The 21053-nt window shown below is 48.3% G+C and overlaps 1 long non-coding RNA gene across 1 annotated transcript in view; it reads right to left on the reverse strand.

The window, feature by feature from the left end:
• Positions 1-21053, reverse strand: part of LOC129382027 (uncharacterized) — a 66849-nt gene that overhangs the window by 23430 nt on the left and 22366 nt on the right. The window contains exon 3 of the long non-coding RNA XR_011890371.1: positions 11457-11623. This is a non-coding gene — a long non-coding RNA (uncharacterized lncRNA). The remainder of the gene's footprint in view (positions 1-11456; positions 11624-21053) is intronic.

Below are 21053 nucleotides of genomic sequence, written 5' to 3' on the forward strand. Positions count from 1 at the left end.
CTTTAGGCGTGTATCGGCATTTATGGAACTTTGTTAGTAACCGTAATAAAGAAAGGGTGCCTGCCGACCTTTGTCTGCAATACCAACGAGAAAACGAGGCTACGAAAGAGGGAAGTGAGCTGGAGGTGCTCCTTTCTAAGAGGTTGCGACGCGGCCCGAAGCACCGAGAGACAAGAGTGCCGAATTGGAAAAGGAAAGGCGCACCGGCAACATTAAAGCGGTTAACATGCCTACTGCAGCGGCGCTGCACACCACAACCAAGGACAGCACAGGATGTCTATTTTGTAATTCGAACGGCCATCAGACCGGCAACTGTAACGCAAAGATGTCTGTGGCGGATAAGAGAGAGGTGCTGAAGCCTAACAATCGGTGTTTTCGGTGCACAACAAAGGGGTACGCGGCAAGAGAATGCCGTAAAGCTAAGTGGCTCAGGTCTGCGCATTGCAACGGCAGACACTTAACGACAATGAGCGACCCTGACTTTCGAAGACACGGCGACACTGATGAAGGGGATACATCTTTGCAACCCGTGATTGAGCAAACCACGGTGTCGAAGTCTTCATTAGGCACGGCAGATAACTTAATGTGCACTGGAGAGCAGCAGTTTCTCCTACAGAAAGCGCGAGCTTGGACAGAGGGTCCACATGAACGTGCACTTGTCAGGCTTCTCCTCGATGGGGGCAGTCAGGGAACCTTCATCTATCGCAACCCATTCGAAAAGCTAGAGTTAAAGGTCTTTGCGGAAGAGGAGCTTAAAATATTTACCTTTGGTGACCAATCAGCCACAACACGCACAAAAAACTCGTCGTGTGGACCTGTGGCTCAGAAGCCAGCACGAGGGAAAAGGGGTGCGAGTGGAAGCACTGGAAGTACCTTGCATCTGTGCAGATACCGTGGCTACTCCATCAAATTCTGTTCTACTTGAACTTTCCAGATTTAACTTCCAAGTCGCAGACTCCTCGCAGGGCGGCGAAAGTGAAAATATTTACCTTTCGATAGGCACTGATTAAGGAGTGTGCAATAGAAGTCGGCGGTAACTCTGTTAGACAGGATACCAGTAAGCTATCGCAGGAGACGAAAGATCTGATCAAGAAACGCCAATGTATGAAAGCCTCTAACCCTACAGCTAGAATAGAACTGGCAGAACTTTCGAAGTTAATCAACAAGCGTAAGATAGCTGACATAAGGAAGTGTAATATGGATAGAATTGAACAAGCTCTCAGGAACGGAGGAAGCCTAAAATCAGAGAAGAAGAAACTAGGAATTGGCAAGAATCAGATGTATGCGTTAAGAGACAAAGTCGGCAATATCATTACTAATATGGATGAGATAGTTCAAGTGGCTGAGGAGTTCTATAGAGATTTATACAGTACGAGTGGAACCCACGATGATAATGGAAGTGAGAATAGTCTAGAGGAATTCGAACCCACAAGTAACGCCGGAAGAAGTAAGGAAAGCCTTGGGAGCTACGCAAAGGGGGAAGGCAGCTGGGGAGGATCAGGTAACAGCAGATTTGTTGAAGGACGGTGGGCAGATTGTTCTAGAAAAACTGGCCACCCTGTATACACAATGCCTCATGACCTCGAGCGTACCGGAATATTGGAAGAACGCTAACATAATCCTAATCCATAAGAAAGGGGACGCCAAAGACTTGAAAAACTATAGACCGATCAGCTTACTGTCCGTTGCCTACAAGGTATTTACTAAGGTAATTGCAAATAGAATCAGGAACACCTTAGACTTCCGTCAACCAAAGGACCAGGCAGGATTCCGTAAAGGCTACTCAACAATAGATCATATTCACACAATCAATCAGGTGATAGAAAAATGTGCGCAATATAACCAACCATTATATATAGCTTTCATTGAATATGAGAAAGCGTTTGATTCAGTCGAAACCTCAGCAGTCATGGAGGCATTGTGGAATCAGGGTGTAGACGAGCCGTACGTAAAAATACTGAAAGATATCTATAGCGGCTCCACAGCCACTGTAGTCCTCCATGAAGAAAGCAACAAAATCCCTATAAAGAAAGGCGTCAGGCAGGGAGATACGATCTCTCCAATGCTATTCACAGCATGTTTACAGGAGGTATTCAGAGACCTGGATTGGGAAGAAGTAGGGATAAGAGTAAATGGAGAATACCTTAGTAACTTGCGCTTCGCTGATGATATTGCCTTGCTTTGTAACTCAGGGGACCAACTGCACCAACTGACCAACTGACCTGGAGAGGCAGAGCAGAAGGGTGGGACTAAAAATTAATCTGCAGAAAACTAAAGTAATGTTTAACAGTCTCGGAAGGGAACAGCAGTTTACGATAGGTAGCGAGGCACTGGAAGTGGTAAGGGAATACATCTACTTAGGACAGGTAGTGACTCCTGATCCGGATCATGAGAGTGAAATAATCAGAAGAATAAGAATGGGCTGGGGTGCGTTTGGCAGGCATTCTGAGATCATGAACAGCAGGTTGCTATTATCCCTCAAGAGAAAAGTTTATAACAGCTGTGTCTTACCAGTACTCACGTACGGGGCAGAAACCTGGAGGCTTACGAAAAGGTTCTACTTAAATTGAGGACGACGCAACGAGCTATGGAAAGAATAATGATAGGTGTAACATTAAGGGATAAGAAAAGAGCAGATTGGGTGAGGGAACAAACGCGCATTAATGACATCTTAGTTGAAATCAAGAAAAAGAAATGGGCATGGGCAGCCCATGTAATGAGGAGGGAAGATAACCGATGGTCATTAAGGGTTACCGACTGGATTCCGAGGGAAGGGAAGCGTAGCAGGGGGCGACAGAAAGTTACGTGGGCAGATGAGATTAGGAAGTTTGGAGGGTCAACATGGCCACAATTAGTACATGACCGGGGCAGTTGGAGAAGTATGGGAGAGGCCTTTGCCCTGCAGTGGGCGTAACCAGGCTGATGATGATGATGATGATGATGATGAGGCACTGATCATTACAGGGAAACTGTCACGGGGTCCACTAAGTGTCTCAGCTCCAACTTGATGGCAGTGGAGGCTGTATTCGGATGGACAGTCCAGGGCCAGGCGGGCACAAGGAAGTCAACCGGAGTCTGCTCCTTGGCTGCTGGCGTGATGTGGATAAGAGTGAATGAACAACTTGACAAGGAAATATCAGCACAGATAATGCCTTTCTGGGAGCTTGAGCACATAGGTATCAAGGAGCATGAGCCAGTTCGTCACTAGCACGCGGTCCTTCAGCACTATAAAGAAACCGCCAACTATGATAATGGCCGCTATAAGGTGTCGTTCCCTTAGAATTCGATGGTTCACGAATTTGGCGACAACTACGAGTGCGCAGCAAGGCGTCTTAAAGCACAGACAACGCGCCTCTTAAAAGAAGATTCGTTGATTAGGGAATACGACGCCTGCATAAGAGACTACACAGAAGAGGGCTAGGCAGAGCCAGCCAGCAAGGATTACAGCACCTCTGAACGTCCGGTGTGCTATATGACACATCAAGCAGCTGTTCTTCACGAAAGCCAGACGACAAAACAGACGGTAGTATTCAATGCATCATCAATTGCCAAAAATCCCCTCTGACTGAACGATGTTTTGGAAAATGGCCAAAATAAAAACCCAGAGCTCATTGATCTGCTGATCAATTTCCGCACTTACAACATTGCCATTGTTACGGATATTGAAAAGGCCTTTCTCCAAATATCCCTGTCAGAGGGCGATCGGAACGCTGTGTAGTTCGTCTGGTACGCTATGACGCCAAGGAAAGGGGAAGAACTTCCAGCTCTGGCGACCTATTGGATGACTCGCGTGCCGTTTGGTTTCACGTCGAGCCCATTTCTCTTGGCTGCAACGTTGCACCATCATCTGGTAGGCCTGCCGGAACAGTATGCTGAGACTGCGAGTATCTTGCGCAAGCATGTTTACGTAGACGACCTTGTAACTCTGGTTGACAGCCTTGACAAGGGTAAAGTCTCGTGCCAGGAATGAAAGGATCTATTGTCTCAAGCAGGGATGCGGCTACACAAGTGCATGTCGAACGACAGCGATCTCGTCAACTTCTTAGAGAATGGCAATGTGGAAAGAAAGAACGCTGATGCTGGGTATGCTGCAGCTACGAACGTATTGAGAGTTGGTCGGAATGCTTAGACTGACCACTTTGAATACAACCTAACTTCACTCATCGACTTCCTCTCCACAAGAGCCCACAACCGATTTCTGCTACAGGTTTCGGCATGAATTTTCGACCCTTTTGAATTTATTGCTGCCACAGCATTATGCGTTAATTTAATGTTCCAGAAGTTGTGGGTTAGGTTGATTCCTTGTCTGAAACGTTGCACCCTGAGTGGGACTGATGGTGTAACGCGCTTCCATGCATTGAAGGAGTGTCTATTCCAAAACTGATAACGGCAGACTTCAGAAACGATAATGCGGAGAAAGTGGTGCATATCTTATGTTCCGCAACCCGGAAGGCCCATGGTGATGTCGCATATATCGTGACTAAAGCTCCGTTCGGACTAATAAGTGTAAGCTTGGTCATGGCTAAATCAAGAGTGGCCCCCTTGAAACGCCTCTCGCGTTGGAGCTGATGAGAGCCCTTGTTGGCGCGCGGCTACGGCACTACGTTACCAAGGCCTCGGATCTAAAGAACGTTGCTACCATCCTCTGGACTGACTCTACAATGGATATGTACTGGATCAAGGGAAACGCTGCCAGATGGAAGCCCTTCGTATCAAATCGAGTCTGAGTTACAAGCGCTAACAGATCCCAAGGAATGGAAACACTGCCAAGGTTCAGACAACCCCGCTGACATAATCACCCGCGGCGCTCGCCCATCAGCCTTGCGGGAAAGCGAATTGTGGTGGAGCGGACACCGTTGGCTTCAGGAGGATGACACGCATTGGCCAACAAAAAGTGAGCCGAGCTCGAAGGTTGCGGAGTGCCAGATAGAAGAGCGAAAGGTGGCGGTGATGCCCATGGTATCGTCATCCATGGCAATTCTCAATGTTGAGAATTATAGTTCATTTAGCAGAGTCATGCGAGTAAACGCGTGGGCCCGCCGCTTTGTCGACAACTGCGACAACAAAGGCAAGACAATCGGCCCATTACGAGCTGTAGAAGATATCGGCGCCGAAAGATACTGGTTGGCTAAAGCTCAAGGAGATGCGTTCAGCGACGACATTTCAAACCTGAAGAATCGAAGACCGCTGCACAAAAGCTCTTCTGCTTTGCCTTTCAACCCGTACTTCGACAAAGATGGCCTCATGCGAGTTGGTGAACACTTGCCATTCAGTTATAACAACGATGAGACTAAACATCCCATCGTTCTCCTTGGCAATCAGCCCCTCGCGTCACTGCTCATACGGAAGCAACACTTGAGAATGCTGCACACGGACGTACGCGATACTCTAGCACAGCTGCGAGAATCGTGTTGGATTATCAGAGGACGTCAGGCCGTAAAGAAAGTTATCAAGCGGTGCCTCGTCTGTCACAAACGAAGTTGCCCTTCAGCTACGGAACCAGTAGCCCCACTTGCAGCTGACAGAGTGACAAAAGGAAACCCGTTCGGCATTGTTGGCATCGGTTTTGCAGGGCCCTTCATTTGTACACAGTCACGCAACAGCAAAAAAAATGCTACATCGTTATTTTACCCTGTGCTGTGAGAGGTGCCGTCCACCTTGAGCTCGTCAGCGACCTGTCGGCTACAGCCTTCCTGTTGGCCTTTAAACGTTTCGTGGCACGCTGTAGAATCTGCTGGATGGTGTATTCGGACAACGGGTTCAAATTCAAGCGTGCAGCCACGGATCTAAAGGCCATGTTCATGCTGTTGCAAGTCGAGCAATTGCAGTCATACTTCGCCGTAAACCTGATCAGACGGAAGTTTATTGTTGAACGGACAGCTTGGTGGGACGGCTTTTGGGAGCGGATGGTGCGCTTTGTGAAAGTAGCATTGTGAAAGGTGTTCGGTCGGAGCAGTTTGAGTTGCGAAGAACTCACCATCGTTCTCTATGAGGTGGAGGCCGTGATCAACTGACGCCCTTTGACTATCATATATGATGATGCTCAAGAGTCAGAACAACTGTCGCTGGCGCACTTCCTTCTCGGAAAGAAGTTGAGAACCCTTCCTCCATACTTGCTGCCGGACGAAATTCTTGGCGGTGGCATGCATCTTTCACGACGCTGGAAGTACCGGAAATCCATAGCCGATGGTTTCGGGAGACGGTGGCGGCAATAGTACTTATTTGAGCTCAGATCAGCACATATGTGCCGACACACAACATCGAATGATCTGAAGAAAGGGAAGACCGCCAGAATTAAGCGAGGGTGCGGTCCTGCAAATTGTTGTTAAGTGGGGGAACAGAAGTGAAGCAACCGATACAGCTGCTGTATCCTTTAGAGATTGTGGAGCAATGAGCTCAATAATAGTTGGCTCATCCGGGGGAAGCTATACAGCCTCCATTCTGGAGCCAAAGCACCCCCGCGCTGAGGGCCGCTCACGATGTGGCGAGGAGGACTCCCCCACCTAAAGGCCAGAATACATGGAGCGAACTTTCACGACGAAGTTCGGGCGGCAGAAAATCTGCCGCGGCGCAACGCCGCATGTTCGTCGGGCTGCGCTACATGGAGCGAAGACAGGCCGGCCGCCGCCGGTGAGTCGCTGCGTTGTTATCAGTCTGGCTAGACGAGGCAAATGCGCTGTCGTGAAACACATGACAAAAAAAAAACTTTAACGACAATTATTATCGCTTTTGAATTACGGAACACTCTAAAAACGCGTAATATGTTGTTTAGAAATAATTTCTAGATTTTTTTATGTGTTTGAGACATTCATGTGCCGATGTAGTTTAAAGAAAGCGGCGATGCTATGCGTTGTGGCAACACTGGGCGGGTAAACAACTTTCGGCTCCTTCGACTCCGCGGTCCTGTTCTGTGGCTCAACGCGCGCGCGGCCGAAGCGAGCAGACCCGAAAGCAGCGCACGTGAGCTTGTCTAACCATGGCTGTTATTAACTTGTTAAATTCCAGCCGCGCCGCTTTGGATGCCATGAATACGAAAAGCGGGAGACCGGCGTGAACGATAGAGCGGGATCGGGATACACGGACAAGCGGGGAAGCGTAGCCGGAAGTTGGGGCCGATAGTGAGACCTGATTGGCTCGCTTTGGGGCGCCGCTCGTTTGCCGCTTCCGGTATCGTCGCCGCCCGACGAACTTTTCTGCGCCAGCTAGATCGGCAGCGAACGACGATTTCTCCGCCGCCGCGCGTCGCGCGTACGCCGCCGGGCGTCGAACGCCGACTATTCGTCGCATATTCGCTCCATGTATTCCGGCCTTAAAACGGTACTGCTAAGGTCGCTGGGGCAGAAGCGCCGGACATTTGACACCCCTCAAACTGCGTGAAAATTACTGGCGGGCGCGTTCTGTAACAGCGACGAGCGGTGCGGTTGTGCCTTTCAGGTTTGGAGCGGGTTGCTTGCACGTGCGGGGTGCAAGAAAGCCTGTTTGGTACAGTGTAATGTATTTCCCTTTCTTTCTATTCTCTCGCCTTTCCCGCACCTTCTAGTCAAAAATAAATGAGTCGCCTTGACGCGCTCGAAGCGGACGGGTGTCCTGTCATGCTTCCATAAGTAAAAGTTCTCCGTCTCTTATTGTACGGCACCACTCAGACAGTTCGCACAGGAACATAGCAGTCTATTAGTAGGTTAACTTTATCTTATCTTTGAACAATATCCATTTCTCTTCCACAGAGTGATCTGAAGCGCCTGCCTTGTGTTGTTCAGTGAAAACTTCTAATCCCGCACATATAAATACAAAAACAGCTCTGACATAATCTTTTATAACTTGCACGCAGAGAACGTTGCGGCTGAACTGCACAAGTGAAGTGTATAATGCTATAATGCAACAGTCACTGAGGCCAGGTAAGTAATCAATCGATGGAATGACCGAATGATTAGTTATGAAAACCAAATCAAGTGTATTACAATACTGTGATGCAGTGGGCTCAAAGATTACTTAGTTTAAACTAATATCATTTGACAAATTTCTAAAATGTTGCTTTCCAGCGTGCCACTGGCAGCTGTTCCTTTCCCACAGCTCCATGTCTGAAAACTTAAAATCGTCCACTAAGAATTTTTGCGAATTTGGTTATCGGACAGATACTGCGTACAAACAGCCAAACGAGTTATAGCAAAAGTTTAAGGAGCAGTGAGGCGGACGGTAGCAACCAAGCCGAACATCATCTTGATATCTAAACCGAACACATGCGCATACAAGTACGTTCAAGTGGCGAAGCTGTACGAATTATTTCAGAGTGAAATTTATCCGATATTGCTATGAGATCACCACCACCTGTCACTGTTATTCGATCAGACCTGCAGAACTTGTAGTTCTTTCTACAGTGTAAACTTTTCGTATCGCGAACTTTACTCGACAACCAGGCTTCAGTTAGTAGCACGATGTCTGCAGAGCAGTCGTCAGTCCAGGAAGATAAATTCATCACGTCTATTATTACGCTTCTAATATTTGTAAAAAAAAGCCAGAAACTGGCTTTCATTCTGTGACCATTTTAGTAGGCTGGGATAGCTAGGAAGTGGGTGCAAAACTGTTTAAATTATTCGTACCTGAAGAAGAGGGCGAAGACGCAAAATCATGGTTAAGTTCAGATACGCTGTCAGTCTGACTACCGTAAAGAAGCATTTTTTTAAATAAATAGTTTTTTGTAACGTACTGCATTTTGCTGGCCAATCAAGTTTCCGTACATATGCTGTTTCTTGCGCGTCTTCCTTAGAAAAAACTTCACTTAAACTGACCGCGATATCTCTTAATTTCGCCTTCTCTGACACAATTCTTTCTTTTATTGTAAAGTTAGAAAGCTTTACAATTACGGGTCGGCACTTATTACTCGAGCATGAACCATGTCTGTCGCCATCAGGCGGTAGCTCGATACCTATAATTGAGATAAACAGGCGGACTCTATCTTCAGACTGCGACCAAGTTTCGGCTTCGGCATCAGTTATTCAGAAAAAAAAATAGGATTCTCCTGTTATGATCCATCCTCAAGATCATCGATGGGTGAAGACAGTTCGGCATTCACCCCCAAGCAGCATCAGATATAGCTTGTTTCAGATCAGATGGTAGCGTTTTATCCAAAGAATTAACTGAAGGAATTCCCAACGACCTTCTACAGCTACTCATCTTAAGTTACTATCTGACACAGTTTGTTACAACATCGCATGACTTGACTTCACCTCATCAAGGACTTGTTTAAGTTCTTTATGGTCTGCGTCTATGTGCGCGGTAATTGGTTTAGCAACTTTATCCAGCTCTTCGGGAAGAACATTGGGATGCGGATTAGATTCCACGTCCCCGATCATGAGCAAAAGTTAAACAACGTGAAAACACTCACAAATAAGTAAAAAAGACTTCAGCATGGTACAAGCAGCAGGCATAGTTTATCAGATTTTTTAGACTGACAAAAATTAATTATACCGCCCTGGATTAGAAGAAAAAACGGGTTTTAGTGAGCTGCATTGCTAAAGTCAATTAAAAATTCTTAAAAAGTATTCATTCTTAAGATACTTGGCGTACTTTCCGGGGGCTATGCATGTCTGTATACATATATCCCCATATGCCCCCCTCCCATTGTATCTAACGGCTTTCTCGCCTACGTGGGTCACTGGGGAGTACTTGGTCGGATGGTTAGCGCGTCGGGCGGCTGTGGTGAGGTAACACAGCGCGAAACCAACCACAGGACTAACTTGGCGCACTAAGCCCCGGCGCTCCTCTCTCGCGCTTCGTTCTGGACACGCTGTGTCATCTAGTGGCACTGCGAAGAAGTTCGCGCGTGGCTCCCAAAAGGAGAATCGTGGCGCGCATGTGCCTATGAACAATGAGAATTGTTCCCTCGCTTGCCGCACACTCAGTGGCGCATGTTCACTGACCTGAGTTGTCGACAGTTTCATTGACGAGCGGCATTTACCAACTGTGTTCGTGGCTCAGCTCATTAACGCGTTGTCGTTCAAGCCGTTCAAGGAAAACGACACCTACAGAGTGAATTTGTGGCGCACCATCCTAAAGTTTCGTGTTGCTGTCCGTGAGAAGCTCTTGTGGCGCAGGTTTGACTCCGCTCAGCATCACATAAATTTAAGAGAGCTTGACCGCCATTGTAGAGCGGAAAATTCCCAGTGACACATACCTGGCAAGCCAAGTTGGCCTCAAAGGCGCTAAGAGCGGCACACTCCTAATGGCACATCCCCAGTGACCCAAATTGGATATAAAGAGGTTCGTTCTAGGCTAGCACAGACTGAGTCGCCCAAATTGTTGCTATGGTTCTGTTCGAACCTTGTTACCTCAGCACAACAGCCCGATGCGTTGATCATTCGACCACAGACTACCCAGTTACCCGGCTAGGCGTGAGAACTCTTAAATACAAGCATGCATAAATGCAGAGATACAAACATATATAAATACAGCCCCGAAAAGTGCGCGAAGTACCCCAAGCACGCTAACGCATTAACACGAAACCGCCTAACGTTAAGGATAATGACGCAGAACATAAAAGAGTTCTATGTCCAGTTTAAGACCATGAGACACAACACCAAATAGTACTATGTGCAGCCGAGCTGTCATGCATAATAAAAAGTGAATCTCATCTATTGATTGTCATTTGGTAGAAAAAGCAAAAGCTAGAGACATTCGGGCATCCCGACTGGCTCAACACGTTACTTTTACACAGCGGCGATCACGTGTATTTGGCCTGTTTATGCCTACTTCTTTCTTGGAGCTATGAGGATTATTGAAGCAATAAAACGACGGACACCGACCAAATGTACTAAAAAAAAGGAATAAATCAAAAAGACGTTTCAGCTTCCCCTACGGAAGCCTTGTTCACAGTTGTGAACAAGCGAAGCCGAGATGTCTTTAGATTTTTTCCTTTTTTAGTACTTCTTTGGGTCGGTAAAGCAATGAAGGGGGCTAGTTGGTGGACGCTCATGATTATATTGCGCTTAGTGCTACACTGACAATCTTAAGTGAAGGACAGGACGTCGACGTACGTAGCGCAAACTACCAACTGCTGTCCGTCGTTTTATTGCTTCTCGCTTCTTCCCGACCAGACGGGCTTCCGTCGAACCCTCGACTTTATAAAGATTCTTCATTGCCAGCTTGCACAGCTTTCAGAAATAGTACCTGTTGTCAATGCCTATTCCTTCTACAGTGACAAATAAATTTAATCTGCTTTTGAAATTACCTACGCATTTCTTTCTAATCGTGTTTTCTTACGACATAACGTGAGCTGAGTGTAGCTTTGTCTATTTCGAGCACGTTTAACTTGTGGAAGCGAGAAAGGTCTTTGACAATTTTCTGTCATTCCATGAACCACTACCCTTAAGATTCTAGATCAACATTCCAAGGTAAGGGATTACCTGGGGATCGGCGCATTCTGCCACGGAATCTAAAATTTACTCATTCCACCTACTCACCTAGGACTATCGTCACCGACACTGGACAAAAGCTGCTTCAGATGTGCAGTCAAAATTCCATGTGGCGCTCTGCGTTCGGCAAGTTCCATAGCCTGGCGCCGTTCACTTCCAACCATAAGTCCTGCCACATCCAAGGCTAGCTGCTCCAGACCTCCATTCAACAGCTCCTGCATGCACAATAAACTCATCTACAACAAAATGCCATGACGAGCTGACATCACATTGCGGGTTAAAAAACTAGCAACACAAATTCCCATTCCCGACTCACCACGATAACTCAGAAAAGGCTTGAACCTGTCCGCCAAAGAGAACTGCTCGTACGTGCGACTAGAACCGTGAAGAATAGGAATATCGAAAATATGCAGATGATGTCACACTCTGGACGATGCGATGTCCTCACGAGATCCAAGCACAAAAAGCAGATGCTGAGGAGCTAATCCCCGATTTCCTCTTTCACCACAACTTGCTATCAAGACGAGAGAAATCGCCAAGCGTTATCGCAGAAGATAAAGCAGAAATAAAATTTGCCAATTCAACGTGCATGTTGCAATCAAAATGGAAGCTATGATGAAGCATTTAATTAAATGTTATGTGCAAATAAGTGCGACACGTATAACTGAAGTTCTCTTTAGTTTATGGAAGCTGCAATTTCATGTAATTCTTAACCAGCACACAGGCAAGACCTTTAATCATGTTCAGAAGGTCTTCAAGCGCACCGGCACAGTCGGGCGTGTTCTCAAATATAGCGTCAAGGAACGTGCAACAAAAGTTGGAAAGGCTCACATTTGTAGATACTTTCGCGCCAAGAATTCGAATGCGAAAAGGATATTTATTGGAGTGTAATCTTCGTCATACGTATGGGGTCTGCGTCGACGTTGAAGATGTATATTATTCGATTCCGCATTAAAAGTCGAAGGCCTGTGTAAAACAAGGCCTAACTATGGCAAATTATGAAACAAAATTTAGCGAAATAAACCACTTAATGTAAAAGCCTTCGTAGATTCATCATCGTCATCATAAGCCTGGTTACGCCCACCGCAGGGCAAAGGCCTCTCCCATACTTCTCCAACTACCCCAGTCGTGTACTAATTGTGGCCATGTTGTCCCTGCAAACTAATTCTCATCCGCCCACCTAACTTTCTGCAGCCCCCTGCTACGCTTCCCTTCCCTTGGGATCCAGTCCGTAACCCTCAAAGACCACCGGTCATCTTCCCTCCTCATTACATGTCCTGCCCATGCCCATTTCTCTTTCTTAATTTCAACTAAGATGTCATTAACTCGCGTTTGTTCCCTCACCCAATCTGCTCTTTCCTTATCCCTTAACGTTACACCCATCATTCTTCTTTCCATAGCTCGTTGCGTCGCCCTCAATTTAAATAGAACCCTTTCAGTAAGCCGCCAGGTTTCTGCCCCGTACGTGAGTACTGGTAAGACACAGCTGTTATAAACTTTTCTCTTGAGGAATAATGGCAACCTGCTGTACATAATCTGAGAATGCGTGCCAAACGCACACCATCCCATTCTTATTCTTCTGATTATTTCAGTCTCACGATCCGGATCCGCAGTCACTGCCTGTCCTAAGTAGATGTATCCCCTTACCACTTCCATTGCCTCGCTACCTATCGTAACCTGCTGCTCTCTCCCGAGACTGTTAAACATTAGTTTTCTCCAGATTAATTTTTAGACCCACCCTTCTGCTTTGCCTCTCCAGGTCAGCGAGCATGCAATGCAGTTGGTCCCCTGAGTTACTAACCGACGCAATATCATCAGCGAATCGGAAGTTACTAAGGTATTCTCCATTAACACTTATCCCCAATTCTTCCCTATCAAGGCCTCTGAATACCTCCTGTACACACGCTCTGAATAGCATTGGCGAGATCGTATCTCCCTGCCTGACGCCTTTCCTTATTTTGATTATGTTATTGCTTTCTTTATGGAGGACTACGGTGGCTGTCGAGCCGCTATAGATATCTTTTACTATTTTTACATACGGCTAGTCTACACCCTGATTCCGTAATGCCTCCTTGACTGCTGAGGTTTCGACTGAATCAAACGCTTTATCGTAATCAATGAAAGCTATATATAAGGATTGGTTGTATTCCGAACATTTCTCTATCAACTTATTGATAGTGTGAATACGGTATATTGTTGAGCAGCATTTACGGAATCCTGCCTGGTCCTTTGGTTGATGGAACTCTAAGGTGTTCCTGATTCTATTTGCAATTACCTTAGTAAATACTTTGTAGGCAACGGACAGTAAGCTGATCGGTCTCTCATTTTTCAAGTAATTGGCGTCCCATTTCTTATGGATTAGGATTACGTTACCGTGCTTCCAAGACTACGGTACGCTCGAGGTCATGAGGCATTGTGTATATAGGGTGGTCACTTTTTCTAGAACAATGTGCCCACCATCCCACAACAAATCTGTTACCTGATCCTCCCCAGCTGACTTCCCCCTTTGCATAGCTCCCAAGGCGTTCTTTACTTCTTCCAGCGTTACTTATGGTATTTCAAGTTCCTCTAGACTATGCTCTCCCACATTATCGTCGGGGGTGCTGCTGGTACTGTATAAATCTCTATAGAACTCCTTGGCCACTTGAACTATCTCATCCATATTAGTAATAGTATTGCCGGCTTTGTCTCTTAACGCATATATCTGATTCTTGCCTATTCCTAGTTTCTTCATTGCTTTTACGCTTCCTCCGTTTCTGAGAGCATGTTGAATTCTATCGATATTATACTTCCTTATGTCAGCTGTCTTACGCTTGCTGATTAACTTAGAAAGTTCTGCCAGTTCTATCCTAGCCGTAGGGTTAGAGGCTTTCATACATTGGCGCTTCCTGATCAGATCTTCCGTCTCGTGCCATAACTTACTGGTATCCTGCCTAACGGAGTTACCACCGACTTCTATTGCACACTCCTTAATGATGCCCTTCAGATTATCGTTCACACCTTCAACACTAAGGTCCTCTTCCTGAGTTAAAACCGAATACCTGTTCTGTAGCTTGATCCGGAACTGCTATATTTTCCCTCTTACCGCTAACTCATTGATCGGCATCTTATGTACCAGTTTCTTCCTTTCCATCCTCAGGTCTAGGCTAATTCAAGTTTTTACCATCCTATGGTCACTGCAGCGCACCTTGCCGAGCACGCCGACATGTTGTGTGATGCCGTGGTTAGCGCAGAGTATGAAGTGAATTTCATTTCTAGTGTAAAATTTCGGCTATCGCGCTTGCGGAAGAAGGTATTCATTATCAGCATATTATTCTGTTCTGCAAACTCTACTATTAACTCTCCCCTGCGATTCCTAGAGCCTATGCTATATTCCCCCACTGACTTGTCTCCTGCCTACTTCTTGCCTACCGTAGCATTGAAGTCCCCCATCAGTACAGTGTATTTTGTTTTGACTTTACCCTTCGCCGATTCCACGGCTTCATAGAAGCTTTCGACTTCCTGGTCATCCTGCCTGGATGTAGGGGCGGAGACCTGTACGACCTTCAGTTCGTACCTCTTATTAAGTTTCATGACAAGACTTGCCACGCTCTCGTTAATGCTATAGAGTTGCTGTATGTTACCAGCTATGTTCTTATTAATCAGGAATCCGACTCCTAGTCCTCGTATCTCCGCTAAGCCCCGATAGCAGAGGACGTGCGCGCTTTCTAGCACTGTATATGCTTCTTTCGTCCTCCTAACTCTGCTGAGCCCAATTATATCCCATTTACTGCCGTCTAATTCATCCAATAGCACTGCTAGACACGCCTCACTACATAACGTTCTAGCGTTAAACGTTGCCAGGTTCAGATTCCAATGGCGGCCTGTCTGGCCTTTCTAGATTACTGTCCTTTTATTTATGGTGAATTTGTTGTGTCGTGGAGAGGAGAGCTATAAATTCGGCATTCGGCAATATGCATTGGTTCATCAGTCAGGCTAGTTTTTGAAATATTTTTCATAGCGATTTGGCAGGGAACTCAATCGTCACCTAAGATATTGCTAAGCATCTGTTTGGGTATGCAGCCGAGTTCTTTTCTCACAGAATACGGATCCTAAGGTCACACGGATTGAAAGCTACCCTGCAACTTCACCAAATATTAAGGGGCGTTTAGGTAGCAGTCGGCAGGCGAGAGAAATCCGCAGAAAACCAACAGTCGTAGTTCTTCGCACCAACAGCAACTAGAGCTCGAGCTTGGCGAGTCCTCATCACTACAGTCCTTATGTTCCAGTACATATATGTTAGTACATTGTTGCGCAGGAAGACGCAGACGAAAAGCTACATACAAGTATATTTACAAGGGACTACGCCGCCCTTGGCGTAGCGGCAACAGCCCGCGCTAGCCTCCAATCGTCGTCGTCGTCATCTCACTGCTCGCCTCTTCGTCATTGCAAATACTGTTCCGTAGCACTACCCCGGCGGCAAAAGTGTAGTCCCGGAGCGACTAAAGGCCACACTCTGAAGCAGAGTAGTAGGCCTTGAGCGTACTGACATGCACGACATCACTAGATGCCAGAGGAGAGGATGAGGTTGAACCCACAGGAGCAATTTCGTAAGTCACAGGCGTCACCTGGCGCAACACGCGGTAGGGCCATGTGTATCGCGAAAGGAGCTTATGTGAAAGTCCGACGTGACGGAAGGGCGACCACAGGAGCACGAGCGCACCAGGCGAAAACTGTACGTCACGATGGCGGGCGTTGTACTGACACTGCTGAGTGGTTTGTGAGGCCGTCAGTCGAGCACGGGCAAGCTGGCGTGCATCGTCGGCGAGGGCGATGGCGTCGCGCGCATACTCGCTTGTTGAGATCGCAACAGGAGGAAGTGCCGTGTCAAGGGGCAAGGTCGGTTCTCGACCGTACAGTAGATAAAATGGAGAAAATCCGGCGGTGTCGTGCCGGGAAGAATTATATGCAAATTTGACGCAAGGAAGGGCAATGTCTCTATCGTGCTGGTACTTCGAAGCGTATTTCGACAGCATATTGGTAAGAGTACGGTTTAACCGCTCTGTCAGGACATTGGTTTGAGGATGGTATGAGGTAGTCAGCTTGTGTTGAGTGGAGCAGGAACGCACAATGTCGGCGAAAACTTTCGAGAGGAAAATACGACCACGCTCAGTAAGCAGCTGTCGCAGGGCGCCATGAAGTAAGATAAGGTCACGCATGAGAAAGTCCGCGACGTGACTGACGCAGATGGTAGGGACAGCCCGCGTGATAGCGTGTCGGGTGGCATAATCAGTTACGACGGCTACACATATGTTCCCAAGAGGATGACGTGGGAAAGGGACCGGGGAGGTCCAATCCAACACAAAACAACGGTTCCACAGGGACGGTGATCTGCTGGAGATAACGGGCAGGTAGCACCTGAGGTGTTTTCCGATGTTGGGAGGGATCACAAGCAGCAAAATAGCGTCGGACGGACCGAGCGAGACCAGGCCAATAGAAGCGGCGGCGGACGCGGTCTTACATGCGGGTTACCCCAAGATTTCCTGCAGTCGATGCGTCATGCATCTCGAAGAGCACAGTCTCTCGTCGAAGTTTTGGCACGACAAAAAGAAGATCACATCCGTCAGGCAGGACGTTCCTTCGGTACAAAATGCCGCCCTGGATGACACATCGGCGAACGGATGCGTCGGTAGGTGTAGAGCGCAGGCGCTCGATGAGTGCTCGCTGCGATAGGTCGCGGTACTGCTCATCGGCGATGTTAGCGAAGGCAGCCACAGAGAAAATGCCATTGGCGGTACTACTGTCGGCGTCGTCATTTGTAGGTGACAGTATACGAATATTCATGGTATGCGTAAGGCCCAGCCACCAAGTCTTCCTGTAGGATCTTTCAGTGAGCATAACCAGCAAAGCGCTTGATGGTCTGTCACAAAGGAAAAGGGTCGGCAATATAAGTATGGGCGGTACATCGGAACCGCCCAAACTAGGGCAAGACACCCACGCTCAATAACGGAATAGTTGCGCTCCGAGGGTGAGAGGAGCCTGCTGGCGTAAGCGATAACATCGTCGTTGCGGCGCTGGCGTTGTGCCAACACTGCGCCAATTCCGTAACGGCTGGCATCAGTACGGACTTCGCTAGGCGCAGAAGGATCGAAATGGGCCAGAACGGGAGGCGTTGTGAGAAGGTCGATTAGATGCGGGAATGCAGAGGCCGCATTATCACCCCACCGGAAAGGCGTCCTTTTTCAAGAGCTCGCTTAGTGGTGTGCTATGGCCGCGCAAGTTTTCACCAAACGCCGGAAGTACAAACAAAGGCCGATGAAGCTGCGCACATCCTTGACACACTTCGGAACAGGGAAGTGCATAATAGCATGGACCTTGCCTGGGTCCGGTTGCACTCCGTTTGCGTCAACGAGATGCCCAAGGACGGTTATACCCGCCGTGGTTGCTCAGTGCCTATGCTGCTGGGCTGCTGAGCACAAGGTCGCGGGATCGAATCCCCGCCACAGCGGCAGCATTTCGATAGGGGCGAAATGCGGAAACATCCGTGTGCTTAGATTTAGGCGCATGTTAAACAACCCCAGGTGGTCTAAATTTCTGGAGTCCTCCACTACGGCGTGCCTGATATTAAGAAAGTAGTTTTGGCACGTAAAACCTTATAATTCAATTCAATTCAAGGAAGGTAATTGGCGACGGCCGAATTGGCGCTTCGATGCGGTGAGTTGCAGACCGGCTCGACGAAGAACATCCAGGAGTGCTGAGAGGCACTCGAGGTGCGTAGCGAACGTTGGGGAGAACACATTACCGTCGTACAAGTAGCACAGGCACGTGGACCATTTGAAACCGTCAAGAAGGGAGTCCATCATGCATTCAAAAGTGGCAGGAGCGTTACATAGACCGAACGGCATCACTTTGAATTGATAAAGACCGTCGGGTGTTACAAAGGCAGTCTCTCGCGGTCGAGGTCGTCCACGGCAATCTGCCAGTAGCCGGAGCGAAGGTCAATAGAAGAGAAATAGCGAGTACCGTGGAGGCAGTCAAGGGCGTCATCAATCCGAGGTAGGGGATCCACGTCCTTTTTGGTCCCCCTGTTAAGGTGCCTATAATCCACGCAAAAGCGCCATAAGCCATCCTTCTTTTTTACCAGTACAACAGGTGACGCCCATGGACTGCACGACGGTTCAATAATGTTCTTGGCAAGCATTTTGCGAACTTCTGCGTGGATAACTTGACGCTAAACCGGTGATACTCGATACGGGCGGTGATGAATAGGAGGGGCATCGCCGGTATTAATGAGACGTTTAAGAGCTGTAGCTTGGGCAAAAGGACGATCGTTAAAATCAAAAATATCGTGGTAGGAAAACAACGCGGTAGAGCTCACGAGCGTGCTCGGATGGCATGTCGGGCGCAATCATTTTGTGTAAGTCGCCGATGGTACAAGTTGCCCGCTGCGATGGTAGAGGAGGATCGGCTGAATTGTCGCCTACTGCAATAGATGCTACTGATTGATCCTTGAATGAGCAAAGCTGGGCCAGAGACATCCCGCATGGCAGCATTTTTGTCGTCAAGCCAAAATTGACCACTGGCAGGCAGACGCAATTCGCCGTAATAGATAAAACGGTATGCGGTTCTGTGATCCCGTATGTAAGTAGGACGTCTTGCATGGGAGCCGCGATGTAGTGACCGGCGGGCACTGGTGGGGAGGACACTAAGTCAACGTAAGTCAGTGCCGAAGGTGGCAAGCGAACGAAGTCGACGAAACTGAGGCGACTGGGGTGTGGTTCAGCGGGATCCAGAACAGGCAGGTCAAGGCGGAGAGTACTGACAGAACAATCGATGAGAGCAGAATGTGAGAAGAGGAAGTCTAAGCCGACGATGATGTCGTGAGGACAGTGGACTATGACTGTGAATAGCACGATAGTGGAGCGATCGGCGACGGAGACGCGGGCGGCACACATACCAATAACGGGGGCTGTTCCGCCATCGGTGACACGGACAACAGGCGTCGTGGCGGGCGTGATAATTTTCTTGAGCCGGTTACGAAGGTCAGCGCTCATGCTAGACAAATGCGCCCAAGTGTCTATAATCGCAGATACAGAAACACCATCGATTTGCACGTCAACAAGGTTCAGACAAGTGGGCAACGTCAATAGAGGAGTTGGCGGCGTAGGGACCAACGCAGCGTGACCTCGAGGCGCTGCATCGTCTTGTTTTCCGGCTGCGAGCGGCGTCCGAAGGCAGTCGGCGAAAAGGAGCGACGGGGCTGGGAAGAGCGAGATTGTCGTCGTTGAGTTCAAGGCGAACGAGAATAGGGGCGGCTCGGCGCAGGACAATCAGTGGCGGCATTATGGGATCGTGCGGCATAGGGACTAAAAGGGCCGCCTGAGGGTCGAGAGTAGGCAGTATAAGGAGACTGGGTCGGGGAACTCCAGCGACTCCGACAGTGCCGAGAAATGTGCCCGATTCGACGGCAGTGAAAACAAATGGGCTTGTCGGCAGCACTGCGCCATTCAGATGGGTCGCGGAAACGTGGTGGCTAAGATGCGGGACTCGGCGGAGTCGAAGAAGCCGGGTGGGTATCAGGGCGATGGGCCGAGCAGATGGTGTGAAGACCCATGTTTGCGAATTCCTCGCGGATAACCGCCTGGAGCTGGGAAACCATGACTGCAGGTGCGTTGGAGGAGCTGGAGTCGAAGGCAGCCTCGATCTCACGCCGGAAGATCCTCGTAACATCGCCAGTGTTGTTGGGACAAGGAACGTCGGCACAGGAAGATGTCGCTGGAGTGTTGGGCAGACGGGCAAACTGCTGGTCGATACGTCGGCTTTTAGCGAGTTCCAGGCGGCGGCACTCTTATAGATGCAGCCACCGTCACCACGTTGTTGAAAACGAGCAAGATTGAAGGCGTCATCGGCAATGCCTTTGAGGATGTGGCAAATTTTTTCGGACTCAGTCATGTGTGCGTCAACTTTGCGGCACAGAGTCAAGACGTCCTGAATGTACGTGACGTAGGGCTTCGTTGACTTCTGCACACGGCTGGATAGCGGCAAGTTCGTGACCGTATAGGTTGCCGAACAAGTCTCGGAGCTTTTGCTTAAGAGAAACCCAACTGCTGAGCTCATCTTCGTGCGTCCGAAACCAAACTCGAGGTGTGCCACCGAGGTAAAAGACTACGTTGGCAAGCATGATAGTATGGTCGCACTTGTTATTGCGGCTGACGTATTCCTACAGGCAGATCCAGTCCTGACGTCTTCCCCATCTTTGCCTGAGAATATGCCAGGATCACGGGGAGCGGGGAGAGTGATGTAGGTCGTCGAAGTGGCAGCAGGTGTCGGAGGCGGCTGATTCGAGTTGTCATCACCGGGAGCCATGAAGGAAGGCTCAACGTACCGTCCACTGCGTATCTCTGTGACGAGGTAGAGGAAACGTCCACCTCCACCAAATATGTTACGTAGGATGACGCAGACGAAAAGCTATATACAAGCATATTTACAAGGGAATACGCCGCAAGAGGCAACAGCCCGAGCTAGCCTCCAATCGTCGTCGTCGTCGTCTTCTCACTGCTCGCCTCTTCATCATTGCGAATACTGTTCCGTAGCAATATTATGGCTTGTGTACCACCACCTCTTTAAAATTAGCGGTTATCTATTTTCTTGCTTTGGAAAGGAATA

Source organism: Dermacentor andersoni, chromosome 10, assembly GCF_023375885.2.
Source record: "Dermacentor andersoni chromosome 10, qqDerAnde1_hic_scaffold, whole genome shotgun sequence".
In the NCBI taxonomy this organism is placed as follows: Eukaryota; Metazoa; Arthropoda; class Arachnida; order Ixodida; family Ixodidae; genus Dermacentor; species Dermacentor andersoni.